Raw genomic sequence first — 22,513 nt, 5'->3', positions numbered from 1 at the left:
AAAATATATTTAGGTATATGTTTGTTGCGTTTTCATATCTCGTCAGTGTATTATCTACTTATAAGAAGGCCAAATACGGCCCAGTTTTTTCGCCACCCGCGGAAAATTTCAGTCTGATACTTGCACACGTAGGCAAACACATGTACACGCACGCATAAGCACACTTACACATAAACACATAAAAGCACACGCACACGCACGTACAGGCATGCACACTCTCGCAACTACGCTTTACGCACATACACACGCGCGTGGTGGAATGAAATATATTGATATTGGAGAATTCCACCCTCATTAGTTTTCTGTTTTTGCAAAATATTTATTCCTTCTAAAGAAGTAACAAAAGGAACAGAGACAATTTAAAGATAGATATTTACGCGGAGCTGAGCAAAACTACACTTCTGATTTTAGCTTAAATTAATGAATACTTATCGTTTGAGAAGAGTGTATGACCTTTATCCAAAACTGTTAATTTCGCTAGTCAGAGTACCCGGGCCAATATTCGTATTTAGCCTAGCTCTATATGTTGACATGCGTTTGATTTAAACTTCTCAGATAAGAACATTATCATCAGAGAAGGAATGACCCTTCAAGCTCACGGTTTACAGCCAGATCAGATCCAAGGACCCATATTGCTTGTTTTTCGTAACGATGTACCCTTAAGCTTAGTCCAGCTGAGACGGACGGTCAGGGTATGTTACTAAGCTCACGGAAAGACTACCTTAATCTATACAGCCTGTTTAAATGAAGATAACTGTTTTTATGATTAGTTATATCAAAGAATTAATAAATCTGTTGGGAAATGGCGTTAGCGTGTTACTAGTTTCCATAAATTAAATGTTTATAAAATAGCGTCTCAATAATTGCCTACTCCATATGTAAATTGTACGCAACTATTTATTTTAAGATATTCCTAGTGTCTTCTTTCAAATACCATTGTGAAAATACTTTCTGTAGTTTTCTGCACCGTAATCTTTCCAACTTTTGGATCCCTTCCTACAGCAGAACAGCACAGATTCTGACGTCATCGAATTGATACACGAGATTTTAGCACAACAAAACAAAACTGATTTTTCTTATTTTACATAAAACATACATTATTTTTCTGAGGATAAGAAAGAACTAACGTAAAGTCGAATCAATTGAGACTTAAATTTTCCAGGCTACTATTTTAAGTTATGAAAACTTAGTAATCAATTATGAAGCACTAATGCACTAATGCCTAAATAAAATCGGCGACATGTATTTTTCGAAATATGCGTAGATTAAGTTAAGTTATTGTAGCATATTTCCGTACAAATTTATTCAGAGAGAGCATTTTTTTTCCGTTAACTGTTTTTTTTTTTACTGAAATATATAAAAGGTATGAGATAAAAATGTACAAGTCGACGTCCTTGAAAATTCACGAACACGCATTCATTACCCATGGATACTATGCAAAGGATTTCAGCTACGCGCCAGCCTGCATGTTTCTAAAAAGTACTTCCATATAAGCTATTCCCACCTTATCTCACATGACGTTACGTTCATTGTTGGCGCACATTAGCGTAACTGACGTTATCGTCGTGTTTAGCCGTTTAGACTTTAAAGGGATTACTTGGGGTGGTTGGACTACAGTTTTCGTAAATCATGTCGTTTCGATATTTAAGGAAATATTTGATATAGATGTACTATATAATATTTATTCAATATAATTATTTGTCAGACAGTGAATTATATTGCGGTCTTCAGATACAATTGTAATACATATACATTATTTAGTTTTCCAACGTAACGTCAACGTTACATTAATTTCACGGCTGTGACATCTCGGCTAGACTTTGCAATTTTCATGTGTTAAATTTAATTCATATTCAACGTAAGACTTATGCATATCAATTTGCAGACAATTGTATGTACTTTCAGACTGTAGTCGCTGTTTTGTAAACAAATACATATTTCTTTAAATATTTCGGCACGTAACAACTTCGTAATTTCATGTTTTGCATTTTTTGACACGTGTGACATCGCGGCTAGATTAAAGTATACATATATTAAACGCCATTATCAAAGTCAATATACGACAAAAACTTACTAATTCAAAAGTAGAATTTATGTACTTTTGTCAAAATAAATATTATAGAAAGCATACAATAGTTAAAGAAAATACAGAAATTTTAACAAATCCGGTCGAGGGAAGACATTAAATCTTACGTTTTAAGTTGGATCTGTCTTTTGCTTCCTGTTTGTTACAGGAAGTATTGAACAGCAAATGACTGCAATGACGTCAAATATAGTTAACGTCACGTCACCGAGTCTTCTTATTTGACGGAACAAATAATTTTATGAATTTACCAAGCCATTAAATAATGCGCATTGGTGAATTATGTTACATCTTACATGACGTCTTAGTGTTGTTTTCTATGATTCTATGTCGAATTAAATTTTTACTAATTGTTAAACGTAAATGCGATCATATTTACTAACAGGGAGATTGGTTTGCCTTTCTTGTGATATAAGAAGATAAACAACCGTATTTCTAAAACGAATTTCATGAAACATTGAAGTGAACGAAACTGAAAAATTTCCGATGTTCGCCAACAGCGTACGCAACGTCACACGTATTTATATTTAAGCTTACTCCTAGCCGCCACCGCTAATCCATATGATTTCAGTTGGAGGATCATGCAACACAGAAAAGACGCTCTAACTTTAGAAGCTTCCCTGGTCAGTCTTTGAAGTCGAGTAATAATTGTATGACTCTATACAAATTACCGGTCCATAATTATAATGTTATTAGTCATGTGTTTTCATATTGGCCTTGTTTTTTGTCCAAGGGTATTCGTACTGGCCCAAGGCCGAAGGCTGAGGGCCAATACGATTTTCCGAGGACAAATAACTAGGTCAATGTGAAATCACTTGATTAATGATGATATTATTAGTCAACTTTTCAATACTGACTAAACTGACACCCCACGTACTTGGTTATTACAAAAATCTATTAGATGGCATTTTTGTCAAAACTGTGGAAAGTATTGTAACTGTCTCATTCTTATGTTAAAAGTGTCGTCGTTTAAAATCAAACTCAAGTCACTTCTCCGTATTGGCCCTCTCCTGATGCTATACACACAAGAAAATGTGAATTTAGACCGGACTCGGTATATTAAGAACACATTCAACTGGGATAATCTTGGTTTGTCAAATGTATGGTTAGACCAACAAGTTTTGTCACCAACTTTGTTTAGGAATATTGTTAACTCCATGCTTTAAGACCAGTTTGTTCAAAAATGGAGAAATACAGTAACCAACTCTAGTAAATGTCTCAGTTATCGTATTTATAAAGAGGATTTTGTTTTTGAAAAATATTTCAGCATTTTGTCATTGGATCCAGCTAATACTTCTTGTAAATTCAGGTGCATGAATCACAAATTACCTATCGAAAAGGGAAGATTCCTTAATATAGATAGAAATCTTAGAACTTGTAATCTATGCAACCAAAATGTTTTAGGTGATGAATTTCATTATCTTTTCAAGTGTAAGCATTTTAGAGTTGAAAGAAGGAAATGAGTGCAGTTTCAGTCCATTCCCATATTAGAACTCACCCCTTCCATTAAATTGACATTATGATTGCAACAAAAAAAATTCTGAAAATTAGCGATGTAGTATGGAGTCTGTTAATGTTTTTTGCTTGATTACTTGTCTTTGCTCAAAATAGAAGAAGAAGAAGAAGAAGAAGAAGAAGAATGTTTTATTTGACTTAAACTTATACAGTTTCTCGTCATACAAATACAATTCATAATTATAATAAATACAAAAATATACAGGTCAAAATCTAAGTAATAACTTATATAAATTCTGAGGGTGGTCCTAAGCATGAACTTCTTTCTATCGTATATAAACTACAGTTTCTCGTCATACCAATACAATTCGTAATAATTATAATATATACAAAAAATACAGATCAAAATCTAAGTAATAAATAATATAAATTCTGAGGGTGGCCCTAAGAATGAACTTCTTTCAATCGTATATAAACTAACACAAAGAGAAAAACAAAAAATAGTAGTCACAGTAGCTAATACAATTTAAGTAATGTAGGCCTATCATTATTAACAAGATTCATTGATTAAATATTTTTACTACTAGATCGTATGCAGTAGCCAATCGAAATATCTGTACTAAATTTGTATTACACAACTATAGTAATCAGTACCATATAAGGAAATCCAATAATCAGGTCGTGCGCACCTTGTGTTTGAGTGGAGCGCATGGGATCATAAACAAGCGGATGTTTTGTTCGAAGGAAAAATTGACTAAAAACTCGGGTAAGTAATTGTGAGAGGTACAAAATGTAAATGTTTTAAATTTTTAAATTGTCTTTTTGTCTCACACTTTCATAGAAAGTGATAAAATATCATTTTGCTTCCGTCACAACAGGGTTGCGTGGTACAGTGCAACACGTGTTTATAATTATGGTAACACATATGTCAAATCCGTCATACACTGTCACCAGATTACCAATAGATGGACTAACTATGCTCCATTTAGATGTACATATATGACAGATTAGATTTACATTCATTATTATGATTTATAATTATAATGTATATATTTTTATTTACAGTCAAATTTCATTAAAACAGTAAACACACTTGTCCATAATGTCATAAAAAGAAGAAATAGATCTAGCACATTAATAATTTGTACATGCTTTCTGTTACAGGATATGATCTCCAGAGTTGTGTATTTGACTGTTTACTGTAAAGATGGATAATTATACAAGATCTTAAATGGTTTAGATCTACAAAGTTGGGATGATAAGGTAGGTAACATTATTAACCAAAAAAGTATAGTTTAATACAATAATGTGTAGATTACAATATTTTTTTGCTTAATCAGGCTGGTAACATTGCCCGATCGGGCTTTCGACATAAAAACTAACATTTCTTGAAAAATAATGAAGATATTTTCTTCAGACTTGGTCCATTTATTAAGCATTAAAAATGATACATATTGAAATAAAAATAACTTGGTCGCTTTCTATTTTGGTAGAATTATTTCCCCTTTTCAGATTTTTATGACGCATAATTTTTGAAGTCCAAAAAACATATGTTTTAATGCTAAGTTTAAAACAAAAAAGGGTTCAATAGTTTTCAAATGCTCTAAATTATTGCGCTAGTACATGAATGTATACATTTTATTGTGCTTTCACTTACAACATTATAGAAAAATGTTAGTTGTAAAAAAATGTTCATACATCTGCACTAGAAACAAAGTATTAACCCTAAATATATAGAATAAAGGTATTGGCGCACAAGTTTGGAGCAATAGAAATCCATTGAACCATTTTCTGTTTTAAACATTGCATTAAAACATACTTGTTTTGGACTTCAAAAATTATGCATCATTAAAATCTGAAAAAGGGAAGTAATTCTAACAAAACTGAAGGCAACAAAGATAGTTCTATCTTAATATGCATCATATGTTATGCTTAATAAATGGGCAAAGTTTATATAATATAACAATTGGCAAATAGACAGTATTTTAAATCTGTAAAACTAGAGCCTTATATGACCATAACCTTCTAACACGTACATGAAACATGTAGGATTCTAACTAATACTATTCATTTCTGAATAGTGAACTGTACATATATCATTATATACACTGGTATTTACATGTATCTTACACTAATAACTAGTGTGTACATACTTAAACAATCTATGTCATGTACAAAACGAACAAAACGAACAAAACAGGAAATGTTTAAAGAGTAAAACTATAATATATTTAGCACTTGGTTTCTCTGGGCAAAAGCTTCATATACATATCTACCTAAATTTCTGAGGATTCTAGGATTTTTTGATTCCATTAATGCGTTAAATTTAAATACACTAGGATTCCTAAAAAAGTATGGCTTAATATATGTCTTTCTTAATTGTTCATATGTTTTACATTTTAATATGAAATGGTATTCATCTTCAATAATATCTCTTTCATTACAGTTTGTGCAGTAACGGAGTTGGCGATCAATTCTATTCCGAGAATACCGGTCAGTTTCAACACGTAGTTTATGGGATGACAGTCTTAACCTTGACAGAGCAATTCGATGTTTGACAGGCAATAAATTAAGGTAATCCGCATAATTAAATAATGTCTTAAAATTCCTATATAGAAACAATGTACCAGTATTTTGTAATAAATTATTGCTCCATGTCTGTACAAAATTATCATAGACTTTTTGCTTAAACACAATTGGAAAAGTTTTCAGGTTTGTAGTATTTGGGTTGTTCCAAACATAAGAAAATCCGTAGTTGTCTAAAAGTAACTTTATTTCATTTGCCCAATTTTTGCCATTAGATGTACCTATCATATTGAATAATTCTGTATACATTGTATTAATAATGATGTTATTGCTAATTTATAATTTTACACCAAAATTTAATCATTCTTACATATCTGTTTATATACAAGGGGTATCTGCCAAGTTCTCCATATACTGCCATGTTACTTGTTGATTTTTTTACATTCAATAATTGCTTACAGAATTTCAAATGAATTCTTTCTATTTCTTTTGATTTGGAGTAACCCCATACTTCACATGAATAATTTAACGTAGACCCTACAAAGGCATCAAATAATTGGCATGCTGTTTTTGGTTTCAGTTGTAGTTGTTTTATTTTTATCATTAATACATTCAGAGCTTTTAGACCTTTTCCAGCTAGATATTCCTGATTTAATGTAAAATTTCCTGTGTAATTAAAAACATTCCCAAGATAATTTAAATTATTTACTAGTTCTAGGTCAGTGCCCCCATAATTCCAGTGTTCATCATTATTAATGTTAACCCTTTTTCTAAATATCATAACTTTAGTTTTCTCTGTATTAACAGCTAACCCCCATTTGTCACAATATAATTTCAGCAAATCTAAACTATTCTGAAGGTCTTCTGGTGTTTTACCAAAGATGACCATATCATCTGCGAACAACATCAGTATAAAGGTAATATCATCTATCGTTAATCCGCAAGTCTGATCATTTTGCAAAAATAATTCTAAATCATCTAAAAATAATGAAAACAGAACTGGTGACATTACTTCACCTTGCTGTAAACCAACAGCACATTCAAAAATTTCTGAGTATGTCTTACAACCCTGTACACAAGATTTGACTTTATGGTACATACTGCGTATAATATTTAACATTTTTCCTGTAACACCTAACTTTGCAAACTTAAACCATAACCCATTTAGATATATGCTGTCAAATGCCTTTTTTAAATCAATGAAAGCACAATACAAACGACCCTTATCACTCAAAAATTTTTGTACAACTGCATTTAACACAAAAATTGCATCGACTGTAGATCTATTGCGTCTAAAACCAAATTGATTATCACTTAAAATATCATTATTTTCAATCCAAGAATTTATTCTAGTATTTAATACACCAGTGAATATTTTTGCAAGACAGCTAACAAGAGTAATGCCTCTGTAATTGTTTACATCGTTAACATCTTTTTTTTTAAACAGCGGAACAATAATTCCCTCAGACCATTGGTCTGGAAAATAACCTGAATTCAAAACAGAATTAAACAGATCAACTAGATGCCCTCCTATGATATCAAATGACTCAATAAAATACTCATTTAACAAACAGTCTATGCCACATGCTTTGCTACGTTTTAGAGTCTTTAAAACTGACTTAATTTCACCAAGAGTAATTATAACATCAAGCTCCTCAAAAATAGCATCATCCGGATCACATTCTCCAGCAGAGCAAAAATCCTCTGCTTCCAGTACTGTTGTGCCTGATAAATCAGAATTTAAATTGGAGAAATATTCAAAAAACTGTTCTACTTTTATGTTACTCTGTTTAGATTTCTTTTTTGAAAATAATTTCCAAAAATCTCTTGGTTTGGCATGTCTCAGCTTTTCAATCTGTTTAAGTTTATTATATTCGTATCTACGCTTCTTTTTTCTGATAAGTGTTTTGTATGCTGTTTTTTTGTTACACATAGCTATTCTATTCTGGTCAGACTTACATATATTATACTGATATAGAGCTGTTGTATATAATGACTTTGCTGCAATACACTCATCATCAAACCAGTCTGCTTTTCTACTTAACGTACAAGAATTATCATAACGAGGCTGAGTATTACTTTTCAATTCTTTGGCAAACAATGGTCACCTACATTTCTGATGATACCTGTAAAAGCATTAACACTATTATTAACAGATTCTTTTTGACTAATATCAATATTTTGTACCACATTATTCAATTCTGGTAAAACTGAAATTAATTTCCTTCTAAAATCATTTCTTAACTGCTCATTCCAGGTAAACTGACTGCGTTTTCTGTTCATCACTGTTGTTATTTGTTATAGAATTATGACAACAAATATCAAAGGAAATAGGCGCATGGTCTGACTGTTCTGTAAATTTATCAATGCTAAAATTAATAACAATATCAAAGTTGTTTTCCTGTAAAAGTAAATAATCAATAACACTAGACCCTGCTGTATTTGCATAGGTGAAAGTACCAGTTTGATCACCAGGCAGACGCCCATTTGCAATTCTCATAGATGTGGATTTACAGAGATCTAGGAGTCTTAAACCATTTGCATTTGTGTGAGAGTCCATTGACATTCTAGGAAGTGGATTATCAGGTATATAAAACTCACCATCTAAATAATCTACAGGTCTGTCAAAGACAATATAATCAGGTCTTGTATTACCAACCCTTGCATTTAGATCCCCACATAGTAATACTTTTCCCAATTCTTGAAAATTAATAATATCTGTTTCTAATAACTGAAAAAAGTCACAATTTATTACGTCATATGCTGGTGAACCTTCCACCCAAATGTATGCGCCTGCAATAAAGATATCTTCATCCTGGCCAAAGAATTCATGCTCAAGTTTTAGCCATATTACAGAGTCATGTACTGATTTTATAATTTTCACACCTTTTACGTACTCATTTCTTATATATACTGCAACACCTCCACTGCAACGTTTAGCTCTTCTATTTTGAAATTTCCTATAGAAATTCACGCATGTAAAACCAGAAATATCAAAAACACTATTTTTACTTGCCCAAGTTTCGTATAGAAATAAAATATCATTGTTTGCTATATATTTAATGAAGTCATTGTCTTCCAGTTTTGCCCTAGTCAAGCCATGTATGTTCCACGAAAGGATACGAAGATCCACCCCCGCAGAACCTCAGTGTCTTCTGCCACGATTATTGCCGCCACGATTTCCACGACCACCGCGTGCGTCTCCTCGACCAGAACGAGCACCGTTTCCACGACCACGTCCGCCAGCAGGTGTACTGGGATTCCCAACTTCAGGGTCACGTGAGGCATGTCTAGCCTGGGATATAGGAGCCTGAGCATTATGAGGCTGGGCAACCCCATCAATATACAGAGTGTCATAACTGAGCCAAGCTCTACTGCCATTGCTTATTGCCTCCTTGAGCTTTGGGATCAAAGCCCTACGTCGTTCATTTACTGCCTTCGGGAATTGCTCGTGCTCATAATAGGACGAACCTTTAAGATTTCTACTGGCATTGCGAACACGCTCTCTGTCCTTGAAAGACGTAAATTTGACAATAATGTTACGGGGCTTGCGTGCTGGACCATAGGGACGGGGACTTTCGTCGGTAGAATCGTCGTCGTATGTGAAATCAGCGCTATTGCAACCATCAGGCGGATATGTAGAACGATGTGCGCGTTCAATATGTATTTGATCTACCACACTTTGTTGGATACCCATGTCTTTGACCATAAAATCACGCACCTTGTTTTCTGTTACGGATTGTTTTTCATTCATAGCCTCTGGGACATTACCTATTATAAGATTATTGCGCATTGACTGTGCACGCATATAGTCCATTTCACTGTTATATTTTTCTTGAACTTCGCTCAACCTGGTTATACAGTCATTGGCCTGCCCTAAGGCAAATTGAAGTTCATCGACTTTATCCATACACGTATCTACTTTTTCATCGTTACTGACAATATTATCTTGAACATATATCCATAATTTCTTTACATCTGAGTCAATACTAGAAACCTTTGATTCCAGCGAATCCAACTTGGTTAATTTGCTCTCTACATTATCTAGCCTTTTGTCAATCCTTTTCAAATATTGCAAAATTTCATGTGATTCATTAAAACTACTGGAAGCACTGCATCCAATAGACAAGCAAATTGTTGCATTTTTCAGTACCCATGTTTTAAAGTGATATTCTAATACAATGTATATGTTTTAACACCTCTTCATAAACAATTCAATAACTTGAGTATTTTTAATTTGTTTATTATAAAAGAGAGATTTGAATTCACTGAAATCATTATCCATTTATGGAAGGCTTAAATATTTTTGTATGATATTAGATGATGCACCACTTGACCAAAGCTGTTTGCAGTATTTTACCATTAGCAGATAACCATTCTAAATATTCTTTCATAAATGTCTGTTGACATTAAAAAATTCAACAGATGATCAAAGTATATTGCACAACAAGATTTAAACCTTTAGCTATAACTTTAAAATGAAACTGTCGCAATAAGACATTAAACTATCATGGACACTGCGATTTATCTTGGACATCGTGTACTGGAGTTTTCACAAAACATGAATACTCATTATCAAAAGTAAATTTATAAAAGAAAGAGTATACAAATAATAAAAAAATCTTCCAAAAGAAGACAAATACAGAAGAAATATTAATTTCGGGGTAATTTTTGTATTTTGACCTTGAACCAACCTTAATATTAACCTTGAAGTGGTTAACATTGTATGTCAATTTGATATATATCATGAAAATAAATAATATCCCTGCAAACATTTAGCTATATCTTTAAAATTAATCTGTAACATTTGAAAATTAATTTTCATGAACAGAGCGGTTTTGGAGCAAATATGGACGCCATGTACGGGTATGAAAAATATTTATTTCCACATTATATGAATACTCTACCAAAAATACAACTTTTAATGAAGACCATGCAATTACAAATTTCGCTATTACATTTGTAACCGAAGAGAATGTAAAAATATTTTAAAATTAGAGAAAAAAATGAGGAAATATAAATTTTTAAGGTATTTAAAGTACTTTGACCTTGAAATGACCTTGACCTTGAAGTGATCACTGCTATATTCCAATTTGAGATACATTATAATATAAAATTATATTCATGCAAATATTTAGCATTACCTTTATAAATGAAACCCCATACTGTTACATACAATTTTCACGGAACTGATTATTTATGGCGGCCATCTGGCAGTTCCAGATATTACAAGCATTAACAATTTGGTATATAGCATGTCTTGTTAACAGAGGGGTCCCACCTCACCTTTTGATATTACGGAAACAGCGAATTATTTGGTCAATTTTAGATACCATGTACTGGTATGAAAAGTATTTGTGTCCACAACATATGAATACTCTTTATTAAAAATATAACTTTTAAATAAAAAACATGCAATTACCAGTTTTGCTATTATATTTGTGATCAAAGTGAATGTGAAAATCATTTAAAATAAGAAACAATAGAGAGGAAATATCATTTTTTAGGTATTTTTGCACTTTGACCTTGAAATGACCTTGACCGTGATGTGGTCTATGCTATGTTCCAATATAAAGTACATTATGAAACAAATAATATCCAGGCAAATATTTAGCATTACCTTTATAAATAAAACTCCAACACTGTTACATACAATTTTCACGGAATTGGCAATTTATGGCGGCCATCTTGGACACCATTTTGGATTTCTCGGAACGCCACCATATTTGCCAATTTATGCCGACAGTTCCAGATACTAAAGATATTGCCAAACATTTTGGTATATAACATGCCTTGTTAACAGCGGGGTCGCACCTATTCCTAAAATAGGGGACTTTTCTGATCATTGTCACTCTACCATACCCGGTGCTACTGAAATGGTTTTACTGATGCATTCTCTTTTTTAATCAACGTGCAAGTGTTCATCAGCTTTTAGTTGCAAATCGAATGCAGACGGAATATATAATAACTTTCATGATATAATAATAACAAGAAAGCAGTGGCCGATGTTGATCTTTAAAAAAATCAACAGCTGTGAATAAAAGCCGTCCGTAGTGTTTTTCACACCGAAACTAACGTATATTTCCGTATTTATACACTGCCAAGAACAAATGCCGTCAATCTCTTTTCACAGCTTGTACTTAAGTTGTTTTTTTTTTTTACATTAGAGTGAGTGTGCCATTTTATTTGAGTTAACTCAGTCTTAATGAGATAAATGTTTAAGAGTATATAAGTTCTTAATGTGTTTGTGTGAAAATTATTTCCAACTATCCTGCAAAAAATAAACACACTTAAAAAAGTGTACAAGTAAAACAAACAATTATGGAAACGAAAAGCGAAATTTATCATCGTCACAACATAGAGCTGTCCAGATTTCATCGAGCTTGCGATCAAATTCTTCAGCTGAATGCAAAACTGGATGAAATCAGTAAACGTTACTTGTCTGCTAAAAACAACAACAACAAGCTCTTCCGGTGTTCATTGCGCAGCCGAAAATTGGTAATAGAAGGCATGTTGACAGCATACTGCAACTATGCTCAGCTGAAGAAAGTGCAAATATTAAAACTCGGGCGAAAACTTCACGACGAGGGTGCCAGCAGCGACGAGGATATCACAAGTGACAACGATTACTGAATACGATTCAAAAACACTTCCGCTATTGAATGCGCATATGCTAAAAACTTCTTCCGGCCGCGCGACGAAAGAAACTGTGTGAAATAGTGAACACTGGCTACAATGAGTTGTACCAAATTCAGGGCGATAAGACGCTTCCAAGTAAATATGGTTGTTATTTTGGAAGAAAAAAGCCTACATGCATAGTTTTAGCTGCGTTTATCGTATTAGTTGAATTTCATCACGGTGTTGACTTAACATGATCTTCTTTTTTAAATCATCTGGAAATTTGAAGAATGTCGGACGGCTCGAGGACAACAGCTATCTCTGTTACTTTGTTTATCATAAATAACACTTATGATTTTTAGAATAACACGTTAGTGGATTGTTTTTTTTTGTTTTTTTTTTAAATTTCCTTGTGGTAATTGTGACGCGCTGTTATGAATTATAAAATATCATTTTCATTCGAATAAAGTCGTTCAAAAGTTTCTTGTCTTAGATTATGACATTCAGTATTTCTTCTTTTTTTAGGGGGAGGGGGGTGGGGGAGAGCACTCCTTTTAACAGTCAATGGTACTGTCCAAATTGAATGATGGGCAAGTTCATTATAGAAATTTAGCCGGCTCTTTTACGGTAATTACTTTTAACCACTTTTCTTTTAGCTCGTTAGGTTTTCTTTAACTATATACAATCAATTTAAAATTACAACGATTGCCGCTTACTATAGATACTTATAAACTTACATTTCCTCGATGACAACATTTTAAGAAAGAAGCTGTGGTGTATGATTTCTTTGTTTGTTTCTAAGTGCGTAATTAAACAAAATTTGGCATTAAATATTCAAATTGTACTCGCGAAACCGAAATGTCTACATAAGTGTCTTAAACTTTTAGACATCCATATAGCAAACTAGACTGAATTAATCTGACAATCTCAAGCAGATGCTATTCATTTTATGAAGAGGCTCAGCACAGTACGTGCGCGCGTACGTGTACGTAGAATTCTCAACCTCTCTGTGATTTCCAATTTGCATTCGGAAAGTGCTAATTTCGTAGAATAAATCAAAGTATATAGTGTACATGTAATAAATCCTTTAATTTTACACTTATATATTTTTAACCAATTGGAAGCTTTTCTTTCTATCATGTCACAAAACTTTAAATTAACCAGTATTGTACTGTGTAATTTAAAACGCATTCGTATATACAGACAAACCTGTGTTAAAGACCACCTTTGAACAGAGACCGCCTGGCTCTAAAGACCACATGTTTTGTTTTCCATTTTAACATTTACAGTGTATTTTAACCTGTGAATAAAGACCACCTCCCAATAAAGACCATATTTTGGCTCTCCCAAGGGTGGTCTTTATAGACAGGTTTGATAACAAAATCTGAAATCTACAATCCACAAACTCTATGACTCCAGTCCCAAAAATCTATATTTTTTTCATATTGGACGGGACAACTCTTCCGATTTCTTATTAAGAGACAATTGGAATTGCCTCCCTTGTATATAGCGACAGCAGTAATTAAAAAAAAAAGAAACGGGTAAGATGAGGGAAAATTAACATAGATATGCGTGTTATCAGAGAAAACGCGTTCGCCTCGTCCAAATATGGATTATTACTGCTTTGTACTCGTCCAATAGAATTCAGTATTGTACTCAACACTGTTAAATTAATCTCATAATACATGCTAGTCAATGGGATTTATGAAAATGGACTTTCGTCATACTGCTTATATCTAATTTTATTCAAGTTTTAAAGTCATTCAAAGAAAATTGAGAAGGTATCTTTTCTCAGCATTTACCGAATTGTTATGTTCCTAGACCGAGAGTTTCTATTCTACTTGTATGGGTACGTATATTATATTCAATGTTTAAAGTATATTAATTCAGAACACTTAAAATTTTGATGAAATTAAGATGTAGATAAACGTAACAATCTCAGTTGGTTTTTCCCTTCTACATAATATACAATATATACATTTGAAGCTCGGTATCTCAAATTTCAAGGGATCGAACGTTTTACTTCGAGATAAGTGGAATTCGATTTAAAATGATATTTTGTGCATGTTTTCTTAGCCGTTTTTTCAAGAAAGCCGTTATTTCGAGATAATTGTTATTTCAAGATAGCCGTAATTTCGAGATAGCCGTAATTTCAAGATATCCGTAAATTCGAGATAGACGTTATTTCGAGATAGACGTAATTTCAAGTTACCCATAATGTCGAGATAGACGTTATATCGAGATAGCCGTAATTTCGAGATAGCCGTAATTTCGAAACAAGCGAGTTCGAGATATCACGTTTTAAATTAATGGTACAATGAACCCTTTAGACTCCACAGCTAATGATGAAATATTATCGGTGAAATGGCACATAGGTGTTCTGGAAAGAAGCCGTATCTTCTTAAGGAAACGGCTTGTTGATTCTGTATGTAGACATGTAGACACTTGAGTCTGCTGCAAACCTGTTTTATAAATGTAGGGACATTTGAGACTGGATTCATTTCCTCTATCCAGACAGTCCTTTATCTTTACTGATAAATCTGTTTTAGATAGGCATTAATTTCTTTTGTGGTAGTGCTACTTGACATTCAAGTTGATTCTTTGATTTAATTCTCTTTACCTTTGAATACGAACATATCTGGGGACTGTATGCATTTGAAAAATGTTCAAGACATCCAAACAATTCCTAAAACAGCCTAGGCTGTTCATACGTACGAACAAATATAGAACTGAAAAAGGCTGCTTTAGAAAATGTTTGGACATCTGAATATTTGTTCAAATGCATACAGTCCCCAGATTTGTTCGTACGTACGAACAATATTCCAAATACATATTAAGGATTCTCTTTTAGTTCTCACATTTGTTCGTACGTATGAAGAGCTCAGGCTGTTATAGAAATTGTTCAGACCTCTTGCATACAGTCCCGAGATTTGTTTGTACGTACGAACAATATTCCAAATGCATAAAGATTCTTTTTCAGTTCTCACATTAGGTTGTTATAAACTTTGTTCAGACCTCTTGCATACAGTCCCGAGATTTGTTCGTACGTACGAACAATATTCCAATTTGCATAAAGATTCTTTTTTCAGTTTTCTCATATGTTCGTACGTACGAACAAATCTGGTGACTGTATGCATTTGAAAAATGTTCAAGACGTCCAAACAATTTCTGTGACAACCTAGGCTGTTCGTACGTTCTAACAACTATGACAACTGAGAAAGAATCTTAATGCAATTTGGAATATTGTTCGTACGTACGGACAAATGTGAGAACTGAAAAAGGCTGTTTTAGAAATTGGTATTACGCCTGCATATTTATCATATATGTTAATTTGAAAAAAAAATCTATGAAAGGAAAGAAACAACTTCAAAACAAAAATCGTTTTAAACGCAAAATAATAATAAAACATTAGTTACATGATACAAACATGGGAGGAAAAGTCCTCTAAAATGTCAAACAGGGATCAACCTCATTTTGTATTATTTTGTAAATGTTTTAACCTCCAGTTGGACCTCCCACGGGAGGGGGACGGGGGTGTAAATATCAAACTGGTGAAGTAAAACCCTGTGGGATTTCTGGAAGTCAAGGAAAATGAAACAGAGAAAAGATGGCTAAGTTTGCGTAATTTCCAGATTTGCAAACTAAATCAAAGCCGGCGTCTCTAATCAAGGGAGTTCTGCTCTTCATTAGCACGGACCTGTTAGTCAACCTAATAACTGTAACAAAAAGTTAGTAAAGAACACAGCGTACTTTTTTACTATAAACTTTAAAATGATACTTATTTTCCTTACTTTACAATTAAAAGAAAAAATGTTGCTGCTCAGACATGATAATAAAAGAAATAGGAAATATATTTAGGAATATATAACAAGTGTTACCGTGTGTTTAGAAAGAAAAGCTTGTTTTAACATTTTAAGTTCTGGCTGGTTGTCTGTTTTACGAGGGGCAGTCAGAAAATATCCAGACTTTTCATGCTCTTGTCTTTCCACGTGCAGTTACCTGCACATATTAAAATGAGCGAAAACTACATTTTATCGTCTATAAATCGGTCAGTTTTTTATTTTCATTGAGAAGTACGTATACATGAAGTTTTGAGCATTTATACAAGGTATGTGTTAGTTCTACAAAGTTCGAGGAACAGAGATCTGTAATAAAATTTCTGCTTTTAGAGGGTGGAAATAAACCTTACCACATTTTTACAAGGTTGCAGAAAAGTTCTTCCAAAGCCTGCATATCCCGTTCAACCTTTTATAGCTGGGTTTTACAGTTTAGGAAGGGCAGGACAAGCATAAAGGACAAGCTAAGGTCAGGAAGTGCCGCTGAGGCAGTGACCCCTACAATGGTGGCGAATGTTGAGGTTTTTGTCAACATGGCCGAACGAAGTTGTAAGATGTAACTGATAAGTTTAGGAATGGAAAAGTCACTGTGGATGAAATGTTTATTCATTATGCTCAACCTGAAACGGAAGTTCAGTCAAAGCAAGCAGTAGAGACGAGCTGGTTCCCCACTTCCCAAGAAGTTTAAGCCGTCTTACTCTGCTGGCAAGGTTATGCTTGTAGAGTTTTGAAATAATACTCGTTCATTTTATACTAAAAGGTCAAACTTTGATTGCTAGGTACTATGCAGTAGTAATTTTGAAAAACAAAAACTCAAAGAAAATACTACAGAAGTAGCGTCCCAGGCTATCCCAGAAAAAAAGTCCTTCTTGCGCATGACAATGCTACCTCTCATACTGCCACTTATCAACTGCTTCAAGAGACAATTGTTATCCACCCTCCGTACAGTCCAGGCCCTGCCTCCTGCGACTTTTATTTGTTTACAGAACTGAAAAAGGCTCACAGGAAACAAATATGAGTCTAGGGCGGCTATGGTTTCAGCCGTAAATCGGTAGCTCAGCAGTAGGTCCATTTCATGGTTTGTAGAGGGAATACAAAAGCTCCGACTAAGATGGAAAATGTATAGACGTAGGTGGGGATTACTCCGAAAAATAATAAAAAAAAAAGAATTTTGGAAAAATATTGGACGGTCCTTGAGAAAAAGGAAAAGGTCCAGATATTTTCCGACCACCCCTCGTTTGTTAAAAACTTTAAGCCTCTAAGAATGATTTTTCTTTCAGTTTTGTCAACATATTCAGATTGAATTCAAATCATTATCTGGTGAATATTTGTTTTAAATATGTACAAATTCAAATAAGTTTTCTAAAGAAAAATATTACTTTTAAATTTTGTTTGTGCTGTCTCCTGAATTTTGTAAAGGACATTTGTCTTGCCTAATTCACATTTGACCCGGGCGCCATGCGGTAAATTAGTCTACAATTTTCCTTGCGGTTTTGGGGGCATCGTAGGTGGCTACGGGCTCACATTATATATGAGCTGTCGAGGAAAGGCCGGGAGAATTCCGTATGGACGCTGCACGGAGATTATACGGAAATCGAGCAGTTTCTGTGCAGTTGTCGTGCAGTCTCCGCAAGCTTACCGCAAAATTCGTACAGCACCCCTATAGCTTTCGTGCAGAGGCTGCGAGGAGAAGATACAGTGATGGTGCAGCTGAAAAATGTTTTGCCCATATCAAGGCCACCGCACGGCAATGGTGCGGCCGCTATCGGGTTGCAGTGCAATGATTGCTCAATATCCGTGCGATTTCACGGGTACTGCACGGGCAACGAGCGGCAACCTTGTAGCAGCTCTGCGAGGGCCGTGCGAGCGTCCCACGAGCCTACAGTCTCCGTGCGATTTCGTTGGGCACCATGTTCAAGGAATTTAGTGCGTTGGCTGCACGATCATCGCGCGGCCTCCTAACGATACCCGTGCGGGAATTTCCAAATTTGTATTACTTATCGCTAAAAAAAATCGAAGAGGCTGTGGAGCCCGTGAATTCGTACGAAAATCGCACTGCCGCCTCCTGTCTCCGCACGGAAAGGAGGATACGGCCAGTCTACGGGCTCCGCAGACGCTCTGCAGGCCAAATGTGAACTAGGTAAGATCTAGCCTGAAGAACTGAAACCCCGTGTCCAATCATAAAGGATGACAAGTAGGCTGGATCCTTATTCCTTTTTCAAATAAGGAATAAGGAACTACCGCAAATCCTTTTTCCCTATTCGGAGACTACTAGGTAAAAGCAGTGAGAAAATAATCCTTACTCACGGTTACAAACGTTCCACAGCATAAAATAAACACGTTAGATCAAAACACGAGTAAATCAGATCGAAAAACCGAATAAGAGATAAGGAACTGGTTCCCCATTCCTTTTTTGAAAAAGTAAGAACAATTACTTGTCATGTAAGCCTTTTTTAAACATGCAAGAGTAACAGCTTTCGAAAAGCAAATACGTTTACCTAGATGCTAAAAATATATCCCTTAAATTATAAATACGAAGTCCAACAATTCATACATTCAGCCACTGAATAGTATTGATCTATGTAATATACGAATACCAAAGGACATATTGGTGAAAATGTGACAATCAATAAATAACAAATATCCTAAACTGGAATAAGGAATAAGGAACTGGTTCCCTGTTTCATTTTATCAACAGTCGGAAGTAGGAGTGGAAATAACAAAAATTAAAACAAATGCTTGTCATAAAAATCTCCTTTAAGATATGCAAGTATTGTTGTTTGAAACGATAAAGCGGTGTTTTGTTCTTCATGTTGAAAGTGTATGCCATTAAATATATAAACCATGACTGAAAATCCATAAAGTCAATTCAAGCAAGAACAAGCGGAACATTTAGAACCTGTTAAATAGAACTATGTAAGACAGCAATTAACTACAAATAGAAAAAATATAACATAGGTTAGATAATCAAAGTCGTGACATCGAATTAAGAATAAGGAACTGGTTCCCTATTCATTTTTTTCAGAAGTCGAATAAGGAATAGAATACAAACAATGAAAATACTCGAAATGCAATAAAATCTTTTTTAAAAGCAGGTATACTTTACCTTAATGAAAAGTCAATCTAAGTATGTAAACGGTAATTTTCACGGATATGAGAGGGTATGCCTCAAAATAGAGGTATAAAATTCAAATAAGGAACTGGACTTTATTCTATAAGGAATAAGGCTTTGCCAAACAGTTTCGCTGAAATGGCTTCAGATATACTGTTTGTATTGTATAATTTCAAAATTTATTTTTTCTTTAATTATGTTCTGTCAGAGATGGCTTAAAATTCACCATTTTGTCTCGTAAAATTTCAAAACTCCTCCAGAGGATCCCAAGCCCAATCTGTACTTGTCCCCAAATTATACAGGTGATGAGTGTGTGCATTTAACCGGATTTGCCCTGATTTTTGTCTGAAAAGCCTTATATACAGTATTGTATAATTTCAATTTTTTTCGCGGAGGACCGCCCTGAGCCCCCATCTCTACTTGTACTGTCATTATACAGGCGAGTTGTGTGTACATATTAACCCGATTTACTTTTAGATTTTTAGGAAATGACTTAGCATGCACCATTTTGTCTTGCAGAGTTTTGAACAAGATTTCTGGGAGAGTTTCCCTGAACCACCAGCCTTACCTATATTCCAATTACCCGAGTATTACAATGCACCTGACAACCTGATTTGTTCAGAATTTATAATCTGAAAATGGCCTCATAGTTCACCTTGTAGAATTTCAAAATATCCCAGGGAGTACATCGGAAACCCCACCTTAACATAGGTCACAATTCCATATTTTCTATGTAGAATGAAGAAAAATATTCAAATTATATGTTGATTTGTAATATCTAATCTTTTACCTAAGCCCTTATATGCAAAACTTTTTTTCCCGAAAAAAGTCTGCATCGGTGTTGTTTCAGGTCATTTAACTATAGTCAATTCGGTGCAACTATATGGTGAAACTATATTTACAATATTAGGCCTAAATCAAACGCTTGATTCGATTCGACATGCATTAGTATTCTTTTACATGAGAGCTGCAGCGGGTCATTTGTCTCTCTAGTGTAGCTTGAAGTACATCTGGAGAAAAAAGTTCTGGATAATTTTATTGCTATATTATAGTATGAAAATAGAAAAGTTGAAAACCACAGGTCGCTCAACACGACATAAACGAAAATGTTGCAGGCTTGGTTCGATTTAGCCTGTTCCTGCGACCGAATGCATGATGCGTGTGACGTAATGCATGATGCGTGTGACGTAATGCATGATGCGTGTGACGTAATGCATGATGCGTGTGACGTCAGTCAATTATCAAATATGATGATGTTGCATCTTAGCAGGAATGTTAATGATTTAATTTGTCGCTGGATTGTTATTAATATATTCCCTTCCAGACGAAAGTATTAAGAAGCTATCTTGCCAAATGTCATTTAAAAATAAATTGTTTTCTTGCGCATCGAGCAATTTAAATGTGTAGCAGATGGAGCAACATATGATAACGACATTCAGAATTTTCTGACGATCTCAAACCTTGCTTACTAGGAACATACACTGTAAGCTGTCTGTTAATTTAAATACCAAGATGTAGGTCACACAATGCTTTTTTGAAACTGTAAGACTTCCTCCTGTTAAGGACAAGTTTTACACACATATTTTGAATACGTCGTGTCTTATTCACTTCACCGTTTGCTACACCGTACAGTATGACATTGCAGTAATCCAGATGTGAAATAACTAGAGACAATACTAACATTTCATCGGCTGCTATGGTTAGATAGTTTCGGATGTTCTTAATTCGTAGGTAATTCAACATGGCTATACAGCATTTTCGATCTTAAAAGTTCACGGTTTCATCAAGAAATTCACCAAGACATCTAATGGTGCTTACACATTTGTTATCATCACCAGCAATATTAATCAAATTTGTAAAACATTTGTTCATTTGAGGCCTGTTACCAAACATAATAAATCAATTTTTGAAGTGTCCATGTGCAGTTTGTCGTTCGAGGTCTTCGATCGCTTGTGGTTCTACGGAAGCATATGTGAGACGAAAGCTTTTATTTTCTATGGTCATCAGCGAACCCGTAGACTGATATGGATTTGGGGATGACATCAAAAAGAGTTCCAGCGTAGATGAGATAGAGCCATGGACCAAAACAACTGTCTTGGGGTACACTGCATTCAAGCTGGCACTCTGATGAATATGCATGGTTGACATTAACCTTACAAGCATGAGGCCTGAAGTAGGAGTCTACGCATTGAAGAGCTGTTTCACAGACACTATACTTTGCTCTAAGGTTAACAAGCAAAATGTGGTCGATAGTGTCAAATGCCGCTTTTAAGTCAATTGCAATAATGGCCCTGACTTCCTGTCTTTTCATACTACTTTGTCATGCTGCAAATATGGCCAAATAAGTAGCTTAGGTAGTAGGTGGTCTATGAATGTGCACATCAACTTCTGCATACCAAAATGTTCGCCAGAATATGTAGTTTTCAGAACTGCCTGACGCCAGTTTCTAGTCACTGGGCAAAGTCCTCAAATTCAAGATGGCTGCCAACATGGCCGCTGATACATGAAAATGATACCCAATGCATAAAATTGCAAAATAAAAAACATTTAGCTGTTGTAAATTAATTTGAAGTTATTATAAAAATGTGAAAGTTATAAATCTGCAAAATTATATGCATTTATCGATATGAAATACAACTTTCTGACACATTTTATACCAATTTTATATGGACTTAAATGTGATGAATACTATTTTCCTAAACATACGGTTAATATGCTTTGTTTGTATTCCTCTATTTACTGTTGTTCCTTACACAATGCAATCCCGTGTTGAACAAGTGATAATAAATTGTAGTAACATTATTATTTTGTTAAGGATACATTCAAATTATTGATAATAATTATAGATATTTAAGTGGGTGGGGTAATTCAATATAGAATATA

The 22,513-nt window shown here is 34.2% G+C and overlaps 1 long non-coding RNA gene across 1 annotated transcript; it reads left to right on the top strand.

Annotated features, from left to right (window-relative positions):
- Positions 1 to 5,982: 5,982 nt before the first annotated feature.
- LOC128556064 (uncharacterized) lies at positions 5,983 to 10,172 on the top strand. The gene is made up of 4 exons (XR_008370418.1): positions 5,983 to 6,112; positions 6,903 to 6,981; positions 8,515 to 8,650; positions 9,147 to 10,172. It is a non-coding gene; the product is annotated as an uncharacterized LOC128556064 (long non-coding RNA).
- The last annotated feature ends 12,341 nt before the right edge of the window (positions 10,173 to 22,513 follow it).

Source organism: Mercenaria mercenaria, chromosome 3 (genome assembly GCF_021730395.1).
Source record: "Mercenaria mercenaria strain notata chromosome 3, MADL_Memer_1, whole genome shotgun sequence".
NCBI lineage: Eukaryota > Metazoa > Mollusca > Bivalvia > Venerida > Veneridae > Mercenaria > Mercenaria mercenaria.
The sequence above is the reverse complement of the archived record's forward strand: the minus strand, read 5'-3'. Positions and strand labels throughout refer to the sequence as shown.